General features: G+C 37.6%; 1 protein-coding gene across 2 annotated transcripts in view; it reads right to left on the bottom strand.

The window, feature by feature from the left end:
- PIP4K2A (phosphatidylinositol-5-phosphate 4-kinase type 2 alpha) overlaps nucleotides 1–24,701 on the bottom strand; it is a 106,375-nt gene that overhangs the window by 50,477 nt on the left and 31,197 nt on the right. Inside the window, exon 1 of one of the 2 annotated variants that reach the window (XM_079302420.1) lies at nucleotides 11,553–11,572. The exons of the other annotated variant lie outside the window; for it this stretch is intronic. The gene's annotated coding sequence lies outside the window, so the exon portion shown is untranslated. Of the gene's footprint in view, nucleotides 1–11,552; nucleotides 11,573–24,701 lie in introns of those variants that run through there. 2 annotated transcript variants of the gene reach the window in all.

The following is a 24,701-nucleotide window of genomic DNA, read 5'->3' as shown; positions in this document are numbered from 1 at the left end:
GATTACAATTTTTTCACTTATATTTATGATTTACTTCTGACCACATCTCTATTATAAATTGCAGACAACTTTACCATGGCCTAGTTTGTAGGCATAGTTTTTAGTATTGCATGTATTAATCTACCCTTACATTAATTTAACTAAAACATGATGAATACAAGACAGAATTGTTAGGCTTGCAATGGTCTTTCCAATCCAGGAATGAGATACCCATTACAACAAGAGTCACCAAATATCCATGACATACATTTTATCCATGTTTTTACAGCACTCTACACCCCAGTCACGCATCTCAATTTACCCAGTCAAAACTTCTTGCTCATACAGAGCACATTTTTTCTCAGCAGTTTTCTACAGGGTTTAGAGGAAAGCCCCACCATATAAGAATGGGTTCACTGGGGCTGGATGTAACAACACAGGTTCTGCTCCCCAGAACTGCTTATCCACCAGTGTTTTCCAGCTAGGGAGATGCTAATTGCCTGTAAATGCTACCCTGCTTAAGAGCAGCTTTTGGAGAAAACCTTCCCTGAAGCAGCTATTAAAAATACTGGAGAATAAACCAAATGCACTCCCTGCAAGTATGACCTTTAGAAGAACTGAAGTTAAACAAAACAGGAAGAGTGAATAGTCTTCTAGCTCTTAAGCAGAAGAAAGAAACCAACAGGGGCAGGCAGGTCAGGCAGTCTCCTTACCTTTCAATGCTTTAAAGCCCCAGAAATGTTCCCTGCTATGTCTCATTTTTATCATTCAGATCCTTGCAGCCCACATGAAAACTGCTAAGATCTGTCGAATTTTACAGAATGCTTCTTTGGAAAGACCTGAAAAGTTCTAGATAGAAGCGTGGCAGCTATAAGCAGAGCAGAGAAAGGAAAGAGGAAGATATCTGGCATGAGCTCAAAGTGCTCTGCTCCTCAGAGTTGTAAGGAGAATGCTCCTTCCCCACTCCAAAGGAAGAGAAAAAAGAAATTCCAATAAATTTTTGAAAACACAGCTGTACAAGCCTAATAAATCACAATGGCACCTCATTAAATACAACATAAAATAACAAAATGCTGATTGAAAGATCACTACATCCAGCATACATGCTCTTTACTAAAGTTGATACCACCGTACATCAATCTCACCCTGAAGCCACAGGGCAGTTCATAAGTCTGCAGAATCAGTCCAGCTGCTGTACAAATAAAACTAGGGACACAGATATGAAATCCTGAATTTGCTTCACAGAGTTACCATCTCTTTCATATTGCCAGATCACACAAATTTTACACTTGAATAAACAGTAGCAGAAACGTACATACACATTCCGGACAAAAATGATCCTAAGGACACCTTCTGCTGAATACTGTCAAAATTGCTGAATTCAAGCATCTTCAACTATCTACAAAGTTTGCTTACAAATTTGCATTTTAGATTACCAAAACTCCATTGATCAAATTTTTGTGTACTTGCTTTCTTAATTTGCTGATACAAAGTTTCTCTGCATACATCATCTGTAGATTAGCTTTCATGCTGTGGATATTTAAATTTGTGCAATGTAATGGCACAGTTTCACTTGTGCCTGTAGGCCTTAACAAGCATCACCTACACAGTGGAATGAAAAAGCCCTTTTATGTGCCTACTTTGGGATTCTTTCATTTTAAGAAAAAAATTCCAAAATACTTATCCTAAGAAGTTCCCTACGAGATATGAATGCACACTCTCCCCATTCCCAAATCAAACAGAAAAATGCCCACTAACAGAACGTTTGATGGTTTTGTTTTTTTCAGGAGGTATGAATTTGTTGTTGGTATTTTTGGTTGGTTGCTTTGGTTTTTTGTTGTTTCTGGGTGGAGTTGTTTGGTTGGGTTTTTTTTAAGATTAATCCAAATCTGAGGTAAATAGGGCAATTTCTCTAACATTTTTGGGAATTCCTCTCTAGCAGAATAGGAAAACAAAAAAGCAGGTGATGAATACACAGTAGAAGTGACCTTTGGTATAGCACACCAGCTGAGGAATGGCATATCCCAGCAGCACAAACCATTAATTAATTTAAACCTTTCAAGTATAAGGTCTGGTTCTTTGTGCAATAGTACATTTTTGGATAGACTTGATGAGGCCAGACTGGAAAATGCACACAAGACAGAATGGAATACCCGTGTCATTAGATCTTGGTGGAAACTGGAACCACACTGGGGGGAAGCAGGGGGAGGGAGGAGAAACGATATCCAAAACACCCCCCCAAACAGCTCTTGAAAAGCTCAAAGAAAAGGAAAAGGTCAGAGGGATCAATTCTCTACTCTGCCATCACTGTGTGAAGAAACAATCACATCTGAAAGACACTAAATATGAAAAGCAAAGAAAACATTTTGACTCTCCCAAATCATCTCAAGAATATTTTGCTTCTTTTCTGTGTTTGAAAGTTAAGCACAATGGAAAATGTGTTAAGATGCATGTGATACCTTTGACAAGTATTATGTCCATCTCTTCATGTTACCCATTAAATGCAGTTAGCTCCCTTAGCAATAGCAAATGAGATGAGTGTGTGAGGATGGAAGATCAGTATTCCAAATTACAAACTGTGTTACAACAGCTATAATAATTACATAAGAAATATCCATTTTCCTCTAAGGGGTGCTTTTGAATGTAATAAAATCATAAGCAAGAAAATTTCCCACAAGAGATAATTGCAAAGCATAAATGAAGCAAAAAGAGCTCACTGGACAGAGAACTCACGATCAAACATTTAAACTGCAATTACTTCTGAGAATCCTCATGTATAGCATCTCTATAATAAATGCATGTGCATCATATTCATAAGGAAAATTCTTTTAGTCCTGCAACCTACATTCTTTAATTGCCTTGAATTATTGTTGACAATGCAAAGCTCCGCAATTTGCCTTTTTTGAAATGGACAATGCTTGCTGTATCTTTGAGGAATTCAAATACCATAAAATAGCCTGAGAGAATGTACTGTTTTAAATATGAATGACTAAAATTTTAGTTGCACAGTAACCATGCATACTATGTATAAATACCTCAGGTGTATTAATAACATTTGTAAACTCATGCACACATGATATTAACAAGTGACCCAGAAACCCCCCTTTAAGCAATTAATTCAGTATCTTCTGTGATATTACTATAAACATAGATGGTTATGTGACTTGGAAACATCTCCCAACAACTTACAAACTTTAAGACAGAAGAATGTTGAAAGCTTTAGACTGGCATTGCCCCTTTAAACACACATACAAAAAGCTGTGGCTCAGAGTGGTAGCTTGGCCATGGGAGGTGGAAGAGGGCCAAATCAAAAAGAAGCTTTCAGGCAAAAACCGAGTGATTGCAACTCATTTTGCTCCTGCAGGTTTAGGATTGAATTCACACTGTCAGGAAAACAGAGGTTGTAATTAAACTGCAAATAAGGGAATAATAAAAGCCTACCGGACATTGAATAAATAGTAAGACTCAGCTGGTAATGATTTTGAAATTAGCACACAGAGAGGTGTTCCCACAAAGCCATCTTATATTGGTGACATTTCAAATAAGCTTCTCTAATTTATATGATTTGAAATCAAGCAATGAATATATCATAAATTGTTAGGCATTATTAATGGCCCTTATTTAATTCAGATACATTCACCCTAAACACCACATTACTAGGGCAATGCATAATTAAACATTAGTTTTCATTCTGTCAGAACATAAGCAGCAATAAATTGCTTGTATGCAAAGCAGACAATGAGATATTTAGACTGCATATAATAAAGGCAATTTACAGCATATATTGCATGTTTAGCTAGAAGAGTAGGAACAATAATCCTGTTTTTCAACAGATACAAGCTGGTATCTACTGCTATGATGCTTCAGCAAGAAACCTGTGTAACACATTACAGCTCCTATTACACATTTAAAAACCCACACAAACCAACTAATCAAAACCCCATAAAGAAACCCAAAAAAGCCATACACAACATCCAAAATTTAATCCCAAGCAGACCACAAATCACACTCAGGACTACTTAGCAATGCCTGGTTTCTTCTGAAACTCTCTATTTGAAGACTTCATACTCTATGGGGCTTTTTACATTTAATGTACACACCACAGATACTGTTTCCTTTAAATTTAACGTATCAGCCCACCAAACTCACTGAAACTATGGAGGGATGAGCTGTTTTCACACCAAACAGCCTGACAAAACACCTCAATCGCAGTTACAGCTCTTGGCAGTTTCACACACAGGAAAATTCCTGCTGCTCCTGATGCCGGATGTGGAAGAAGTTGTGGAACTGCTACTTTCTTTTCAGTTGTTTATCTCCCAGCTCTCTCTGTACTGAAAGGTAATTCACAGAAGTCTGATCTGTTGAGACAAACAAGCTACAACTGGTTTGTTACTCGAGGAGAAAGTCAAGTGCATTTTTTACAAATCTGTGATTTTGGAAGAAGTGGGAGTGGTAGAGACTTCAGAAGAAAGAAATTATTTGGGTATAAAAATAGAACTGAACTTTTAACACTAACAGCAGTTCTGAGATTATTATGTTCAGGATTTTACTTTCTGCATCACAGCTTCTACTTTGGAAAAGAAACTTGCACAGAGATCAGAAGAGAGAAAATATCAAACTATATTTTTGGTTCAGACACAAAGTCACCATTTTGAACCGGCCACAGACTTCCTCAATGGCACAGTTAATTCATTTACAGATAGTTTAATGCTCATGAAAGCAAGCCTATGGGCTTCTGGAGGCTTGGTCTCACAAAATGGGCTGCAGAACAAGAACACAACAGAGGAAATTCATTGGAGTATAAAATTTCCCATTTAGGGGACTATTATTTCTCATTTGCCCAGCACCTTCTTGATACTGAACACCCTGCAGGTCTTACCAAACAGAGAATTTTCCTGATCACTAAGCACAGTAACCTAGAAGATGAAGTTTCCTAATCTTATTCATTTTATTGTTGTATAAAAAGCCGTTTCCAAAGCTGCTCCTATTTTGCATGGAGCAGAGGTTTAGGTTAAGGCACAAGAGGCAGAGTGGTGACAGGCAGAACTATAGGCAGGCATTTACATCCTCTCCTTCCCAGATGTGGAACACACTGTGGTATTGCTACCAGGACAGTAAACGCCTTGTGCTGAAGTATAAGCTGAAAGTGAAGTGATTATTTTACAACTCCTTGAAATCTACCTTGAAGGGTCTGAAAAGGGTGGATGAGGTCAGCAGCTAATCAATTTTGTGGAAGACATTTGCCTGTTACAGGGCAAAACCATCATTTGATAAATGTCATTTGACAGTTTAAATTACACTCAAACCCATTCTTGCAAGAGAAATAAAAGGTTAAGCTAAGTTCTGCTGTAGAGAAATAAATCAGTTCAGCAAAATACTCCTTAATTTGTTTTAAATGAGGTTTTCATCATTTCAATCACACAAAAATTCATCTCTTCCCCTGCCTCTCCCACTACTCTGCAAGGTAAAAACTATCCAGGCTTTAAAAAAAATTTTTGCAATGTGTTAAGACTTTAGAAGGCACAGAAGACTTCTATATAAATGATTTCCAGTTACCTATTCAGAATCAAGTCCTGAAATTAATGCAATTATATGACTAAGAAAAACAAAGGCTAAAGCATTTAGCTTTTTCTGAGTCTCTAGAGTCCCTACAATTTAAGGTATTTGAACAGAAAAAAAAAAAATCTAAAAAACAAATGAACAAAAAACCAAACCAAACAAACAAGCAAACATAAACCACCCTGCTGCCAGGTAATAGGCACCTACATAAAGGAATCTAAATTTTACATGTCTCAAAACATCTACCACTAATTACCAGAGCAGCTTTGTGGTTTTACAGCTCAGGTGATGCCTGTCATTAGATTTCTAGCTTTCAATAAAATTCAGTAACTTATTACTAGAAAAGTAGGCCCAACTGAACCAAAAGTATTCCAAACTGCCTTAATGTATACTTTTCCTAAAGTAATAACCACAGAATATCTGAAATACCCTGCAAAATATTAAATATATATAATATTTAGCAATACTAAGCAATGAACACCTCAATTACAACTTTCACGTTTGATCAAAAAGAAGAGCATGATATTTCTGAAGTCTTATGGTCTGCCTTTGAATTAAACAACCAAACCAAAATCAAAAGTTTCATAGCAGACCCCAGATATTTTCATGAGACTTCTTAGCTGCTGTTTTCCACAGGAAAAGCATCTATTTGGGCAGGGAACGTCTGTAGTACATGCATCCATGTGGAAAACAGGATATTGTGACATACTCAAGAAAGCTCTGGACAGGATATTGTGACATACCAAACACAGCTCTAAAACAGAGCAAAGAAATGGTTTTTAAAGAGCATTTATGTTCATGTTTAAATCTGGAGTATTAGGGTCCAAAAATTTAGACAAAGGGTTTTATAGCTTGGTTATCACTCCTGTTTAGAGAGTCTGGAATGTCAGGGTTTAAAGAACCTGGAACAAAAGAACTTCAATCACATTTCCTTCCCAAATATTTTGATGCAAGCTTTTAAGTCTTTCAAGTCTCTTGGACATTTGCACAGCCTAGAATATCCAGAACAGCTGCTGTATACTGTCAGACAAGCATTAAGTCACATTTCTACAGATTTGGTTAAAGTTCTCATGAATCTCCTTACACATTTCAATGAGTGAAAAAATTAACACTTCATAATGTGCCAAATAAGCAAAGGCCAAAAATAAATTAAGCAGCTCAGATATAACGTCTGCCATGATAATCCCTCATTCTCCTAAAAGCTAGGTCAAATGCCATATTATGTACAAATACATTAATACCCATTAATGAAATGGGAAATAGAATAATAGAAATATGACTTATTTGTACTATTTTTGACAAGCTAAACACTTCTAGGAGCAAATAGCACATAAAAAATAAAGTACTATCTCAGACAAAAGGAAATTGTAAATGACTGTAAGCTCTTCATATTTGGATGAGTTATGAGGCACACTTTACATGTGAGCTCATCCTTGTTTGCAAATGCAATTGTTAAGAAGACAACAAGGGGCACTGCTCAGAGAACAATTTGGAAGCTATTAGCTTGCCACAACCTGATAAAATAATAATTTATTTTTTGAGCAAAAATATCGAGTCATCCTCTTGAAACATATTTGTGCTGAGAGGTTGATGCACTTTGACAATCTTTCATATCAATGGGCATCCTCAATTATTGTTTGGAATACTGATTTAAAATATACACACTTGTCACAAGGTCTGATAGCCATCTGGTCTGTATTTTTCTAATTAAAAAACAAAATGCTTATCTGGCAACAGATAAACTTTTAGCTCACTTGGCTTTATCCTAAAAGCTTCACAAAATAATGACTAAAAAGAGGAAGATAATAGGAAGCACCAGGTATTTATTATGATATGGGGAAAGGTTTAAAGAAGATACATTGAATTCTACACACAAAACAAAATATACAACTCAGACAGATGTTCTGCTGTTTCCAAATTATCTATTTATTGTGGATTCTAGAGGAAGAATTCAACAAGGAAGAACAAAATTAAATAAAGTTACACTTATATTCTATGAATCATATTACACAGATTTGGAAAAAAGTCAAACTTACCATCAACCAGAAAACAAACCCAAAGGAGCCTCTTAAATAATGCTTGTCTCATAACAGCTTTCAAGATTATATTTTTCAAGTATAATATTTCTGAATAGAAAAAATGAGTTCATGAAATTAAGCATAAAATTCCAGTAAGCAATTGAATAAACAAGGAGATGCTGTAGCCTTATCTGAACGCTGTAACTGAAAAATAAAAATCAATAGAAAAAACTTCTCTCCAACACAGAAAAGCAAAGTACAGTGGGAAATATAACACTCAGCTGCTTAATGAAAGGATTTAAGAGCACCCTGCCTAAGAAAAACATCCTGGGAAGTATGCAGAACAAATGCCATAGAGGAACAATTTAAGGCATCAGATGGGCCTCCTTATTTTCACAAGTTATAACATGCAAAAAATTGGCTTTTCTGCATTTATCTTTACACTGGCATAATGAAGATAATAATTTGACATTATTAGTAGTAGCAGCAACAAAAGAAGAATTTAAAAAGACCAGTTGTGAAGGGGGTTTAAATGTGCTGACATATATTCCAACATCACAAATATGTTATTGTTTAGAAAACTGTTGACTTGTGAAAAGATGACATTAAAGCATGATTCCTTCTGGCCATTTCTGACTATACATTAGGTGAAGGCTGAAGCTGTGAGGCAAGATTTCTGCAAACAGCAGCAATATAATTTGCATGATATAAATCAAATTTATGAAGTTAATTAACTGACCAAGAGGGATACTAGAAGTACATGAAGGTCACATCACCCATATTTCCCTGCTCTGTAAAGTGGTACAGCAGTTGCTTTTGGTAACATGGACCAAATGAGTAATTGGAGAGCACAAGAGACAGAACTTACTCTGCCAGCACATCTTGCCCTGCAGCTAAATGAATCTTTTTTAGCCTCAACCTGAATCTCCTATCCTTCAGGAGAAGTAATAACTTTACATGTAAGCACCATGCAAAATATTGTCCTAGAACTGCAAGAACTGCATTTCCTTGGTTTAGAGAAATCCCTCCATTCACCTCTCTGATGCATCTTGGTTGCACTGTATTCCTCTTCCATTTACCATATAATCTTTTACTTCAAAGTAGTGTAATGCTTGAGGTTGGGCTAACAGGTCTGTAGCCACCTGTGAGGGTTATCAGCTTTCCAGGTTTTATCAGGATTTGTGCTGGTGCATTCTCCTCTATCCCCTTTCCAGTCTGTGATCTGAGAAATGCTCTTCAGTCCTCAGCCTTGAAAACAGCACCTGGTCTCAGCTCCTCTTGAGCTTATCAGAAACAGTCTGCTCCTAGGAATGGCTAATGAGCTCCTCTTCTCCTTATGAACAGCCTTGGGAAATTTTTCTTGCCTGAACAGCATAATGTTTCTATTCTTACACTTTCAAAGAAAGTGCTGACCCAATCTGTGGCCAGGATGAAACACTTATGACTAAAGACCACTCTTTTGTGACCCCATAAACAGGGGTCCAAAATGAGTCCTTCGAGCTCTTCAGGGGTGCTGTGGCTGTGACCAGTGACCTCCCTCTGAGTGGGGCTTCTCAGAGACCTCTCATGTTTGCCAAACTTGGAGGATTGCTGAACAATACCTCCACTCCTAGGCTCAATCCTTCACCCATCAGGAGATGCAGGGCATTGAGTATTTCACTGACCTCCAAGGGGGATTTTTCACGGTGCCTTGCTGGCACTGACTCTTTATGCATGTCTGAGTGCAAGCAGGTGTGCTACAGCAAACCTGAGAGGAACGCTGCTTTCTCAGTGCTTAAATCCTTGGATTGTTGGAGAGAGATAGGCCTGTAAGTAAGCTGTGACATACAACTTAACCTTACTTAAACACTGCTAAGTGTTGTTCTTTTACTGAGTTGCTAAGTATAACTTCAAGTTATGTTAAATGCTACTAAGTGTTATTTCTCTGTTAAATTTCCACGGTCAAGTAATAAATTAAGTTTAAGGTGTAAGTTAAGTTAGGTATAAATTAAGTGCTGTTCCTTGGTTAAATTACTTGTTTAACAGGTAAATGGTATAAGTTACCTTTTATAAATTACCTTTTAAGGTAAAAGGTATAAGTTAAAGTACTGTTTGAGTGCTGTTAAATGCTGGTTTAGGCCATATTTCTTTTTAATCTCACACACTTAAACACACACATCCCTAGACAGTTCAGAGTTCATTTATGTTTTGATTGCCGGATTTTGTTTGGTTTTGTTGTTGCTTGTTTTTCCTTGCTGTGCCTCAACCCTTCTGTGAGTAGTGGAGTGAATCTTGCCAATGAACTTTGTCATGCTGTTGCTTAATAGTAAACCTGGCTTCTGCTGATACCTTGCTGATGATTTTTTCAGTGATCTCAAACACTCCTTCACAACAGGACACCATCCAGACAGTTTTTGCTGCATGGAGCCACTGTATGGGCCTCATTAATGAAAATGGTCTCAGAGCAAAAGCAGAAGCTCTTGTTGGTAAAGACACTGCTGTTCTGAGCACCAAGCTCAGAACAGGTATCTGGGACTGTTTATAGGGTGTTCTAGCACTTTCCTGTCCACCTTGTGGTCACTGACTGCTCCTATGTATAGTTTCTAAATATGCATTTATCTCCCCTTCTCACAGACATTCAATCTGCAGCTTCTGGCTACTGAAGTTTACATGCCACTCTTCCAGTGTTTGGGAAAGACCAGTATCCAGGTATGGTTATAACAAACTGGGTTTTGTTAGTGCTCTGGATATCCTTTTTCATCACAGAATCACAATTTATTTTGGCAGTCATACACATACAAAATTTTATTAATTTGTTATTATTTATGAGATATTAACTGCCCAGATAAAACAACTGCAATGTTCATTTTGCTGAAGGCCAAGTATTAAAATTACTGCACATTATTTCAAAACCCCAGAAAGCCTTCCCAGCCCTGCAGAAGAAGAGGGGTGTAAGGAGAGGGTGTAGCAGAGCCATCAGGGGCTTAGTGTGTCCCAGTCCTGTCACCCTCCTAGTCCAACTGAATTGGGAGTGGAGATAATTATACAGCTCCAGGTAAACATTTTCTTTATCCCTTCATACGAAATAAAATACAATTTGTTAAAAGCAACATAACATAATTGCACAACCTTTTTCCTCTGTTTACAGGTCAGAATTTTGTCATCAGAGGATTTCACAAGCTTAGGAGGACAATAGGACACGTTCAATAGGCAAGATGACATAAATCCGCTTTCTATTTATACTTTTTATAGCCCTTAAATAAAAAGCAACCCCAGTGGTTTTGGTGCTGTTAATCTGAACATGCACCAGTGCCACAGTGCCTCTGAAAGAAGTTCAAACAGAAATTACCAAACTTTGTCATTCACTAAGCACAGCCAACAAAACCAATCAAACTGCAATGACAGTTTTCTGCAGCAATTTCTATTATACTAGCCATGGTGACACTGCTCCAAATCCAGTCAAAAAGCATTTCCCATGATGGTAGCTGGTGACAGTATTTGATCAACTGCCACTCATTTCCTCTGGAACTCAGAAATCACATTTCCACAACTCAGAACAAGAGCAGAACCACCCCAGAGAAACTCTCTCTCATCACTGACTCAGGTTATGTTTTGCTAATGAATACAATGAGAAAGAAAATCTAGCTTTTTGATTATTTCCATATGTGAACATCCAAATTAACAACATTTAATGATTTAATTTATCCCTTAAGCAAGAAATTAATATACATACGTACACATTTTGCATATATACATAAATAATTTAATAAAAAACCCCTGAGCTACCAACATGCATTTTCAACCATTAATGCTAATCTGAACACAGCAAATTCTCCAAAGCAAATTAAAATAAATAAATAAATAGAAATTAAGAGTTCTCAATAATGCACCCACAGTGAGCACAACACTTCATTTTTGAAGAGCTGAAGCATGTGGTATTAAACCAAGCAATATTTTTGGGAGCAGAGGCAGGAGCAGGCTGCCTGCATAGCACAAGAGCCAGTTAACTCAACTCACAGCTGCTTTGCATCACCACGCCAGCACAGGAGATCTGGAATGTGCACCCTCATGCCCTCCACGTTCCTCTGTGCACACATACTCATTTTCCCATTTTCAGTCTAAGAAATATTTTCTGCAAAACGGTGTTAAAAAGGAAATACTGTCCTTAGCTTTAGCTTAAATATAAAGATCTGAAAAACATATATTTTAATTTTTTTTGAAAGAGAAACTCACAGTAAAAACCACTGCCCTTTTTCACAAGAAGGCTGAGACCACAAGCTGCCATACTTGGTAAAATAAATTGCAAAGTGAGAAGTAGCAGTAATCTGCACTAATGACATCCCAGCCACTGATTTTTACTATTGATTCCTACAGCAGCAGCAAAGTGAAAGGGCTGCAGGGTCAGGTGTGATGTGTTGGCTCTCCAAGCCATAGGGAGACAGAGGAAAGTTCACATGCAACAAGCTAAGGATCATGCTCGTGGCTTTTAATCCATCAGGTACCATACAAAACCCAGGATGGATTAAATGTATCTGCCTCAAGCTTAAAAGCTCAGGCTTTTATTTCTGATATTTGATGCCTCACCATTATTTATGAAAGCATTTATGACTTCGGACAAATTTGACTGAAAATGCACAGTTAATGCTGGGACACTTAACAGGAAATCTAGAAGAAACACCTCTAGTTACAAGAAAGCTTTTGAGAAGAAAACAGGCTCAGAGAGCCACAGGTGTTCTCAGAAAAACATAAAAAGGCCTCTGCTTCAAACAAGTCAGTGTTGCCACCATCACCACAAAAGTAACACTTCAGATCTGCCCCATTTTTTTCTGCTTTTGCACCAAAATTTTTTCCCTTCTGACATAGCTGGGTGTCTGGTCAGTTGTGTGATGAACCAGAGCCAGAACCCAAATGGGCCAAAAAAGGATTTTTGTTCATTTGGATGACTTGCCAAACCTGCTCCCAGTGAGGCTGCAGGAAGTGAAGGCAGCAGAGAAATGTTTCCTTAGCTCAAAGCATATGGAATATGTGCCCATCGAGTTGGGAGCATTTCTTGCAGTCTGAGATATGATTATTACAAAGCAAAGAAAAATTCATCCAAATATGTACTTTAAAATATAAATGAAATTTTAACTTTAATACCTTGTAAAACACATGACAAAATGAAAAATAACAGTAACCAGAACTAATGACTGAACCTCCTGCACATAAACTTATTCTGACATTTGATTTTGCTGCCAACATTAAAGCACTTGAAAAAACCCTAGTTTGCTGATGTGTAAAACTAGCTTTGGGTAACTAACTTGTTTTTCAGGTGCAGATAGTATATTTTCTTAATTTCTGCTAATAAATTGGAACAGATAGGTCATTCAGAGTTGAGAAACCAATTGGAACTCAAACAAAGAAAAAACCCCAACTTGCTTTTGCTTTTTGGTCCCCTAATTAAAAATGTTATTGAAAATGAGATCTAGTTTTTAAATCTTAAAGCATGTTTGAGTTGAACTGATTATAGTCTTCAGATAATACTTCCTTTGTTTAAAAAAAATATTATGATGTCAAGTATAAAACTTGGTTTGATTAACTTATTTTCCAGTTTGTGTATCCAGGATATTTAAGGCTGCTTTATTTAACTTAGGAAAAAAAATGCTAGTTTAGTGTATTGCTTTGCAATTTATCAGATGGAGCTTGACAAAGGGGATTTAAAAAAGGATCTCTCTTAAAAAACAAACTCTTGCCTGTCAGCCCACTGTCAAGAATCTTCAGAGGAGAGTGGCATGCAGTGGACCTTCCTATTTAGTACTGACTTCATTACATACAAAACAGAATTAAAATCAGTTGCTTATCAATTTAAGCTTAATTTAAACTTCTGCTTTAGAATTCACTACAGTCTGCTGCCTCAGAGTCACTTAAGCAGAGCCTTGTTTGACATGTTTTTTGTCTCGTGCTACCTTTTGGAACCTGAATGGATGATATTTCTCTAATGCCCAAGTAAACAGAATTTCATCTACTCACAACAAGAAAATGTACAATTGATAAGCAGTCATCAAGAAAATAGAATAATCTTCAATTCTTGGCTAAGAACTGCCATGTCTAAGCATCAACAAGACTGAAAAAGTATACATCATTTAAAAGAAAAACATTAGGTTTCTTTTTGTCTTAAAATATTATCCTCCTTTAATTCAAGTCTGTATGACAGATTTTCAATATTTACACATCTTTCCCAGGTAAATTTACTGTCTCAATATAAAAGACGACTTGTAAAAAACTTTGTGTATTTGTCAAATGCAAGACAAATATATATTTTTTTAGACAGCCACATATTAGGAAAAAGTCCATTTACTCCAATGATTCTGAAGTTCTACAAACCTAGTGTTAAATTTTTCTTTTTAAAGTTTGAATCAACAAATAGTGACACACACAATCTCTGTCCAGGCTTACAGAAGCAGTTATGTCAACAAACTATCAGCCAACAAACTTTATATCACAAACTCTGAAACTTGAGTTCAAACAGCAGCGAAACCAAAAGCTCTGCTGAACTTTTGGCTAGGAAGATTATCTTTCCAATTCTTGTCTGTTTCCCCTAGACTAAGGCATCTTTGCAGGCTTCAAACACAGGAAGGCTGCCAGCACTGTAAGGACATCTTCCTGTCTTCAGGCTCCCTGTACTGAATCCCTCCCACCTCTACTGCCTCGTAGTAGATAAGCCCAGAAGGCAAGACAGATCAAGTAAAGGATATTTTCAGAGCTGCACTTGGCACAACACAAGGAATATGTCATTTTTATAAGGTCATAATCCAAGAAAAAAAGAATTACACCAGAAAAAAAAAAATGTTTTGGACCACAATTCGTAAATTCAGTGGGATAAAAATGACTCATACAGCCCCAGCTAGTTCAAGTGACCTCAAGTGCTAACACAGATACCATTAAAGAAAGCACTAAATAAATACACATTCTAAAATAACATACCATCTATCTGCCAGTGCTAAGAATAGCCTTGGACTAATCTCTTAAAATACTGAATGATGGATAAACAGATGCTGTCATACTGTGATCTCTCTAACCACAGCAGTGGTTGTGCTTACCAGATCCAGGACAAATATCTAAAAGCAAGCACAAGTATTTTGTGCATGTCTGCCCACTGCCTAAGAGGAAAGGTCCTCCATTTCCTCCAACACAAGGGCTCCTGAGCATCACCTGCTGTGCAAATGGACTCTAGAGGAACCAATGTTTAGGTATTCACAAACAATCAAGGTAATTTATCTCCGAAGAAGCAGAGGTTTCTCAGCATCTTCCTAATGAAATAAACATGCCAAAGAAAATACAACTAGCTCAGAAGAATCCCACAAAGAAAGCACCCCAATCTCCTCAACAGTAAGGTGGAATTAAGGGCTAGTACCAACCAGGAAGGCATTTGAGTTACTTCTTTTGAAGTGGTAGTGTACTAACAAAACATATATACACAATACTGTATTCTCATATTTCATTCCGGTTTACCATCTGGAACTGAATTTTGTTCAGCTTGCAATGCAGTTACAGCTAGCTCTGCACATGACAATGTCACTAGGAAACCACAAAGTAGGCCTAATTTATGTTAGCAAAAAACTGCACCTCTGCCAGCACAGCTTCCTTCATCTCACGTGAGCTGGAGACATTGGTACGAGCTGTTTTGGAATTAGTGCAGTTTCACAAACACAAAACAGCTTTTGTCTATCAACTATGCTTGTCAGAAACCAATTCTCTTTGGCTGGTGCACCTGCACAGTTCCCACTGACTTGTGTTAAATTTTGGAAGGTCTGTGCTTCCAAGAACTAGCTACACAACATCTCTAATAGAGGTTTAAACATGAAAAATGAATCTCTGCAGAGAAGGTTTATGTTAGAGCTTTCAAACTGAGGTAGCATTAATTGTTGAGATGTCTCTAAATTACAATCAAAATAAAAATCCACTATGGACATAAGGTAGCATTAAACTATGAGTTTACTATAGGCTATCGGCACTGTATAGACCATGTTTTTTCTGTAAAATATACAGCACTTACAACCTAAATGTAATAAGAGGGCAATGACATAAAACAAACAACTTTAGAAAGTATGGATTTTGCTATTTAAAGAATCTCCTGATAGAGCAAATGCTGGAGAGAGTGTGATATGAGAACAACTATTGTTCAATTTCCAGTTATCAGAATTACCAGCCCACAGACTATCACCAGCTATACATCATCTTTGTTTTTGAAAAAAACAGGAACAATTTTTAAAACCAGTATCACTACAATAACCCCTCCCTCAGCTCCTGACACCATCTCACACACCAGACATTTCAGCTTTATTTTAACGAGCGCTCTGGAGGAGGCAAAACATCCAGAGGACTTAAGGTTCCACTCAGAGATAAGAAATGCATTTGCAGTAAAATTATTGAAATGCTTATGTGCCTCTTCAATAGCATCTATCCCATCTTTATACAATTAGTCATTTTAATATTTTTATAGTACATTCTTTGAGAAGAAGGTGCTTAAAGGAAAGATGTTCCTGAGGTCACAAATTACTGCAAATTTGTTGTTTTATAGAACCTAGGGGAAAATACAATTTATCCTCAAAGCATCCACTTCATTGTTAACTTTAAAAGTATATGGAAAACATTTAGCGCAATAAAGAGGAAAATAACACTCAAAACATTAAGTAAATTGTTTCAACAAGGAAATTTATGCAACTTGCTTTTTACCTTAGTAAGAATTACAGATTGCCTTCTTTCCTTGTGCTACTAATGTATTGCAATAATAGGCTGAATTTGGCCACAAAGTGCTTTTTAACAGTGTGCTTACGTGCTCTGCTTACATTAATGCCTTCAGGCAAGCAGTAAAGCCAGAAGTAAATCTGGCCCTCACTAGCTGAGGTGTAGGCACTTTCAAAGCAGTTTGTGTGCTTTTACTAAAAAAAACCCAAACAAACATCCCACTTCCAAAACAGCCTTGAGACACTTCACTAGCATCTACTTACCTGTCAGCTTGGCTGCTGTTTCAGGTGCTCTGACACTTCCCATTCATGGGTGTAAATCATATCCAAGACCAGCCTGCCAGAGCCTGTTACCAGCTCACAGCTACATGGTGACCAAGAGCACCCCAAATGCTCATACCAAGCTGTTAACATCCTCTTACAACCAAAATCATCCTTTAACAACTCCTGATGTACAGGAAATACAGCAAACACCTACATAATTTCTCACTTGCTTCGTTTTCCTTTCTCTACTTTTCTTCAACAAATTTTGGTCTTCCCTAGATAGAAATTACTTTGATTGCAGGATTTAACTGTAGGCTGCTTAAAGATTCAATGTGCTCATTTCAGTTATAAGTAGTTAATTCTGCAACTATTAAGCAGAATTCAACTTACAATGAAATAAGAGAAGCACAAGGCCCAGCCACACTTATCAACTTATCATGATGGCAACTTAGTCAACAATAAACTGGGCCCAGAATGACCTTGCCATGGTCAAGTGTTTAAAACAGGCCACAAGATATAATGAGCTCAGTGCAGAGAAGGAGGTGCTTTAATTCCCAGTGGAGTCAAGGGTGACTAGAGATCAGCTCTAGACACCTGCTACTGTAGAGGCATGGAGGATTAATTTCATTTATCATTCCTTTGCTGCTCTGCTATTCAAATATTTGCAAAGCACCTACTTACTGGGAACTATTATGCAGTATGAACAACTTTTGGAGACCAAGGATAAAGACCGTCATGCAAAATACATTTTACCTCACAGAGAATATAAATACACATAAGCAAACAGCCAAGGGGACATGCAAAGGTGCTAGGCAAAAAACCCCAAACCAGACACACAACAAGCACAAGGCCTGAGAGCAGCTGCTCTTTTTGCATGAACTAGACCTCTGCAAGTGCTCTGAACTAACAGTAATGCTCACCACAGGCTCAGGAGGGTGAAGAGAAGGAAGGAAGAAAAAATACAAAGCCTTAGTTTTGGTTTCTTAAACTTTAATTTGATGAGACTTATAAATAAGCATATGTCTTGTTAACACATTTCAACATGAAATATGCAGTGCTATTGACAGAAAATATTTTCCTGGCTCCAAGTCTGAATTATCACTCATCTACACTGTAACTACTTTGAGATCTGTTCTGTTTTAAAATAAGTATATTATGTTCCCTGAATATTTTTGATGTTTTTAAGTTGTATTTTGCAATTTTCCACAGACTATAGAAGTACAGGTAGGGAAAAGAAGAAAAAAGCCATTAGAGCTAAAATAATCCTAGACTAGAAAGAACAAGTAGCAAACACATTTATACCACCAAAAATTATTTACTCTTTTTTCAAGTCTTAACCATGCCAGATTTTCCACCTCATGTGGAGTGGGTCTAATTCTTTGATTTGTATATAACCATTAGCATATGTAATTTCCATGTGGAATCATTCTATTTTGTGCACCAATTTGCCCATACTTTCAACTGTAGAAAGAAACACTTTAAATATAAAATTCTGGGTGCACTATTTAACCTATAATCACATCAATTTTCATTTTGACATTTTTAGTTAGGAAATTAAGTTAATAAAAAGCAAGAGTGCTGCAATTCAAGGACAAATTATGCTCTTCTTATCAGTCATTGCCCAAATTAAAATATTCAGTTATAGCCAAAGCATCAATAAATAGTTAATGAACTGGAGGTGCTTAACGATATTTTAGGAAAGAGCTGACAGGCTTTTTTTTGTAAGATCAACTCTTACGGAAAGCAACACCTTTACCCCAAGAACACAGAGGCAAAAAACCTGCTGCTACATTGGTGAGGAGCCATTTAGCAAACTGGTGACATACAGCACCCTGGAAAGCAGGTTTGTGCTAAAAAAATCCACTTTTTGTTTCACTGGAAAAATCAAAACACATTCAACCTCCAGAAAGCAGTAATCTGCATTATCAGAAAGGGAAGATTGCAACAACAATAAGAGTCATAAATATAGTTTCTACATGCAATGCAAATAATTAACTGATTACAGGATAGATTTGCGTTTTGAGAGGACCAGAACAATCCCAGGAGGATGCTCTGTTCACAGTAGTCAGTCACCTCCCAGTGTTACAGCACCAGAGATCTCTGCCTTGGGGATGCTTGGATTTAAATGCTGCTTTGCCCTATTTCCTTCTCCCCCCTCCCTCAAATTGTGCTCTACAAGAAGCCTTAGACCAGGTGTGACAAATCTGTGGCTGCAGACAATCAAGTGAGCAGTTAATATGAAAAGTGCATGGAAGTTTACAATCACAAGAAAGATTCCTTGCAAACACTTTCAGCAGTCAGGAACAGGGACTCATCTCAATGGTGCCTTTTATAAATGCACGTCAGGGTCTCTTCCAAAATAATCTCTCGGTTTTCTGTTGAATCATGAGTAATCAAAAAAACCATGGATTAAACCAGTTTCACAGCAGGTTTTCTGTGGGTAGCTTTCCTCTGTCTCTGAAATGCCACACCAAAACACTGAATTTGTGTTAAAACAAGCTGGAGCATTTAAAACCAAGAACAAAACAATCATTTTTTCTAGAAGAGGGGGAAAAAAAGCCACCATTGTTTACACAACAGAATGAATGCTGATGGCAATATTCAGTTTCAAGACAAACACTGTATGGAACTTCCAAGGTAGGACAGATACCTTAAAGACAAGGTGTTTGAAGCACCTTTGACTGGAGTCTTAAGTGCTCAGACAGGTCAGCAGTGCTGAAGAGACCTTTAGTGTTTCTGACTTTGACATAACCATAGCTGTGAGTGCTTCAGCCAATACACAGCAGGATGGTGCCTCCTGACACCAAACATTATGCACAGGCATCATGTTGTAAGCTGCTGCTTGACTTTCTATCCCAAAGGCTCTGGGTCAAAAATATCTATGATGATGTCTGTGGAGCTGCCTCATAGAAGCACTGAAATAAAAAGGTGAATCACACTTAGTGTTTGTCTTCCCTATATCCAAGAGAATAAGAGCTAGGCTGCAGTAACTTAATGGAAATGCCCACTAATACTGACAGGTTAAGAGGAAGAAAAGCCAAGAGCTGTGTAGAAAGAAAGCAAATGAAGGAGAGAGAAACTCAGTGGTAGGAAGGAAGAAACAAAAAAAGAACCCAGGCAACTCCCAAGGTATCAGCATGACACTCAACCTAAACCAGCTATTTTTGGAATTACAAGTTGTTCTGGGCACATCACCTGGCCAACTATCTTTGTAGTTGTACATGTTTCTAAAATAAACAAATAAACAGAAGGTTACCTGGCCTTTCATTCAGTGATTTGGAAGGGAAACAGAAGGCTGAACAGTAATGTGGGCAAAATGGCAATTCTGCATTGTAAGTAAAACACTGCAAGTTCATCAGTGTTACTCTTGTTCCAGTCTTTGTGACCCAGATCTTGTTATTACAAGGAAGAGCTAAGTCAGCAGCTTTCTGAATTAAATTTGACTGCTTTTCTGTAGTGAAATTTGAACAATGAAAATTGTAAATACTCAGTAAGAAGAAATGGCAAAAAGCCCTCAAAACAGTATTTCCTTTTTTTCTGAAAACCACTTTTTATACTAATCCTAATGTCAAAGCAGTTTTTTGGTGGGGAGCTCCAAAGAGCCTGACAATCTGGTGCATCCCATCCTTGTGCCTCTCCCCTTGCTGAGCCAAAGGAGCTGCTCCTTCTCCCTTCAGGGGCTGACTGGCTGAGATGGCTCATCACTGCACCACATCAGTGCCACAGCCAGCGTGGCAGAGAGGGACAAGGTGACACGCAGCACGATGGCAAGCAGTGAATTAAGCAAAATATCATCCTGTTGTACAGTATTTCATCCTGAGCAGTGCACAGCATGACCCCATGACAGTCCTTAAAGCTTTCCATTCATTTGTGTCAAGTTACCAACTGGACCTAAGGAACTGGTGCCTTGCCTCAGACTGAAGGGGACTTTGCATTGGGATATGACCATGACAGTCTAAACTGTTGGATCACAGATATAAATAAGCAAATGACACAGCATTTATTCTGAAGCTCTAGAAGTCTGCTGAGCTTTCCAAGACTTTAGAAGACTGAATTAATAAAACATTCTTCTCATATTATCTTGTATTGCTAAGGTAGCAGTAGGTTCTAATATCTGATTATTCTAAGGTATCTTCAATTAACCACAAAATGCAGAAATGCTTTTCCTCAATGTTAAAAAAAAAACAAACCAAAAACACCCACAAAAAAACCCCATTCAAGCCCCCAATAAAAACCAGTGTTTGCAGTAAATCCACTCTACAGTCTGCTTAAACAGGGGTATTTAGTGCTCCACGTGAAGTCTACAGTTTATTAGATTTTTACTTTACCTCTTTAGATAATTTCTGCTTACTTGAATGACAAAGATCCCTATAAACTACCACATTTATTATATATTATTTATTTATTATATAAGATGCTGATATTAACTCATATAATAACTCCCATTGTACTACCTACACACAGCCATAATAAATTATTAGTATTAGGAAAATCACATTTTGCTAAACAGTTATGTCTCACTGCCTGTTTGGAGACAGTTTTAACACCAAACAGTGTGAAACTGCACTCTCCAGTAGTAAGCTACCACTGTTCCCCCAAAAAAATACAATGAAATCAGGGATTCTCATGAAAAGTTATGCATTTGATTATGGCACTCATCCTTCTGGAAGTTTAAAAATTAGTTTAAAAATACTGTGCCCCAACTTGAATATCAAAAAAGCAGCTCAGATCCAATAGATCAATCCAAAGCAGGTCTTCAAGATTTAGAAACACAAGGCAAGTTTTAAACTTTCCTCCAGCAGCACTCAAGGAAGCATGTGGCAAAGCTGAGAACATACATGCAAGTAATTTCAATCTTACTACACCTGAAATTTTGCCTAGGTCTACACAGAGGCAATAGAATTCTCACAAGTATATATTTAGATAGGCCCCACCTGCACAACAGTGAAACCCTGCCCACTTAGAGCCTCACCCAGGCCACAAAACCCATCCCAGAAGCCATGAAGCTTGCACCACTTCTGGGAAGCACAAAACTCTGTGTTTCAGTAACACCAGGTAAGTGCAAGTAACACCACTGTGAGTATCTGCATTTTTCATTAGAAATCCCTAACTAAGCAAGGACAGGTCTTGGAGTTGGATGCTATTTACACTGATGGTTAAACCTCAAAGCAAAAAGAACTAGGACAGAAATAGAAGGCTTGAGTCTGCCTTCAACTACTGTTATTTCATTATTTTAGCACATTAAAGAACCAGTAACACTCCCTCCAACTCAAGAACTTAAAACGATATCATTTTGTTCTTATGATAAATATTTATCATTATAGACAGATGTAAGAACCTTAGAGTGGACTACTGTAACAAGTCCTTCTAGTCTTATTTTATTCAGTCTTGTTTTGACCTTTCAGTAAGAGTTTCTCATGTATACAAATCACATTACATTTCCTAAAGATCAATGAAAAAGCTAGCATGAATTCAAGACCAGCATTTTCCCCCCAGAATTGCTGGAAAAGATAACAAGCTCACTTGTTCAAGTCTCCTGGGGCACACTGGCACACACCCTACCAAATCCTGACCTTTACACATCCCTACTGTGCTTTTTGAGAACTACAGGGTGCTGCAGCAAAACATGTACTGTGACTGAAATAAAGGTTTAAGGACTTTTCCTTAAAAAGGAACAAATGCCAAGCCTTGCTAATTATCCCAAAGATTTCAAAGTAACAAAGATACTTCTAAAATAGGAATGGTGAAGTCGCACCACAAAATACTCTTCTGTCCTTGCAGAGGTTAGAAATAAACAAATAGTAATGTAAGTCTGTAGTTTTGCTGTATTTTACTCAGTGCACACTTTCAAACCAGCGCCTCATTAGCAGGAAACTAAAGATCTACAAAACCTGTATCTTACAGATTTTAATACATTCATTTTGAAGTGCACTTCATGAAGTTTTGAGCAGGCAATATAACAAAATACTGCAGATCTGGTTTTTGTCCTGTCTTACCAAATAACTGTTAAATATAATAAAGAGCTTCTGTAACTCCTTCACACACTTTCTGTTTGACAAGGAAACCAGGCACACCAAATGCAAGCAGCTGATTGTTCATACCATGAATCATTTCTTCCACAGGGAGGAAATTCCTTTTTTCCTTCCTGAAGCCCCATCACCACTGCAGTTTGGTATCCCAGGCTTTGCAGGGCTCCCCCAGTCCCACCTCTTTGGTTCAGCTCCCAGCGAGCACAACACCTCAGGGCAGCACTTGCCATTCCAGTTATGGGCTATTGGTCTGATTTGGTTTTGTTTTAGAGGAGAAAGCACCATTTTCCAAACCCCTAAGCTGACTACAGATGAGATTGCCATTCCTCCTACAGTAGCAATGACAAGGAAAGTGCAGTGGCTTGTGCAGCTCCTGTGAGGCTGTGGATGAGGGCGGTTTTGGGAGGTTAACTCCACACCACCGAGCACTGCAAAACTGCTGGAATTGTTCTGGAACAGCCAGGAGCATTGCCACCTGCCTTGCCACACTCTTACAGCTTGTCTTGGTACAACAAGAAAGTGAATCGTGACAAGAACAGTGACAATATCCAGAAATTACCTTAGAAAGATGCAGTCACTTTTTTTTAAGGCATCAGAGATGAGTGTGGGCTAACAGAAGCAGACTATGCTGCTCTGATCAGCTACTGTACAATGCCAGAACGAAAAGGAGCATTTTTCTTCTCTTATGCACAATCCTGAGCCGTAGAGATCATACAATACCACAAGAATCTCTGTTCTGTTTCAAGCCAACTATCATCAGCTGACAGCACGGTAGAAATCAAAGGATCCATTTAATTGCTAACCACTTGTTGTTAGATCAGCTGTAGATGTTTCTCTGACAAGGGTTGCATGTAATTTAAAAGAGAAAGATACCACAACAAAAGTGACTTGATATTTCTTAGGAAGATGATGGTGCTTGTGTACCATTTGTTCATTGATACTACAGAATTTGTTATTTTTGATACATCCTTCAGCCCATTAAAGCAGAGGTCTATTTTGTTTGCTCTGGTGCTTGATCAAACCATTAAATGATCCAAACACTTCATGGAAAAGTGTTACAGGAGCCTTGCCTATTTTTCTTTGGAAGTTTACAGTGCAGTAACAGCTCACAGCAGCATTCTCACGCTCCAGTATTCCACCTTTTGTCCTTAGAATCTCCACTTACACTCTGCAATCAGATAACTAAAGAAATCTCTTTACTAGTTATATTAATTATATAAAGAAACCAACTTTTTACAGACTGTGATACAAGTGTATGGAAGAGTAGCAATAGCAACAAGAAACCAAGAGACTTAAACTTCTGGTCTAGCTGCAGTGAATTATAAACACTATGTTATCTCAGCTGTATCTTAAAATGTGAGAAAGGTCTAAGTAATCAACTCTCAAGCAATGAACATCTCCTGCTGAAAAACAGGCTACCACTACTGAGTGAGGTTCTTCTCCAGAAAGCAAATTCACTCCTAAAACATCTAGTGCTAGTAATGGGAACAATATCCTTTGTCATTTACACCCTCTTTTTCAACATGCATTTTTTTCGGAATAATGAAGCAAAACTTTAGAAAAACAGATTAACATACTGATTTTTTTCCCTGACTTCACACAAAAAGTAAAACTACTAAACGCTTCACTGATAAAACTTCATAAGGAAGGAGAAAGCAGCACAAACATCATTACTGAGACATACCACTTGCTTAACTAATGTTTTTAAACCCTAAGGAAACAGTAAAACTGGAAATTGAGTTCTGTTTCTAGCACCAAGAGAGCTAGGCAGCAAGTTTTTCTTGGGCGTTTGCTAACCATTCTCCAAGATGCTTTAGAAACAACTAAAAACACCTTACATTTGTCTAACTCAGAAGTAGCCACAACTAGATATCAGAACAATTAACATTCCTTTTATTACTTTTTAAAATTTTAACATATTTAGAATACGCAACCCATTACTAAGACAGCAAATTGACCTGCTCACTAGTATGAATAAAGACTATTTGATTAAGGAAAGTCTCAGCAGCAAGTTTCTCAGCTGGTAACAGCCCATACTTTTCTTTCTGGAGGCATTTGAAGGAGTAAGGAGGGAGAGAGATCCCCTGTAGCACAAATCTGGAATCCTTCACTGAAATTCCCTGCACATTTTCACAGCTGCATCAACT

Source organism: Erithacus rubecula, assembly GCF_903797595.1.
Source record: "Erithacus rubecula genome assembly, chromosome: 3".
Classification (NCBI taxonomy): Eukaryota; Metazoa; Chordata; class Aves; order Passeriformes; family Muscicapidae; genus Erithacus; species Erithacus rubecula.
Note: the sequence above shows the minus strand (reverse complement) of the source record. Positions and strands in the feature narration are given on the sequence as shown.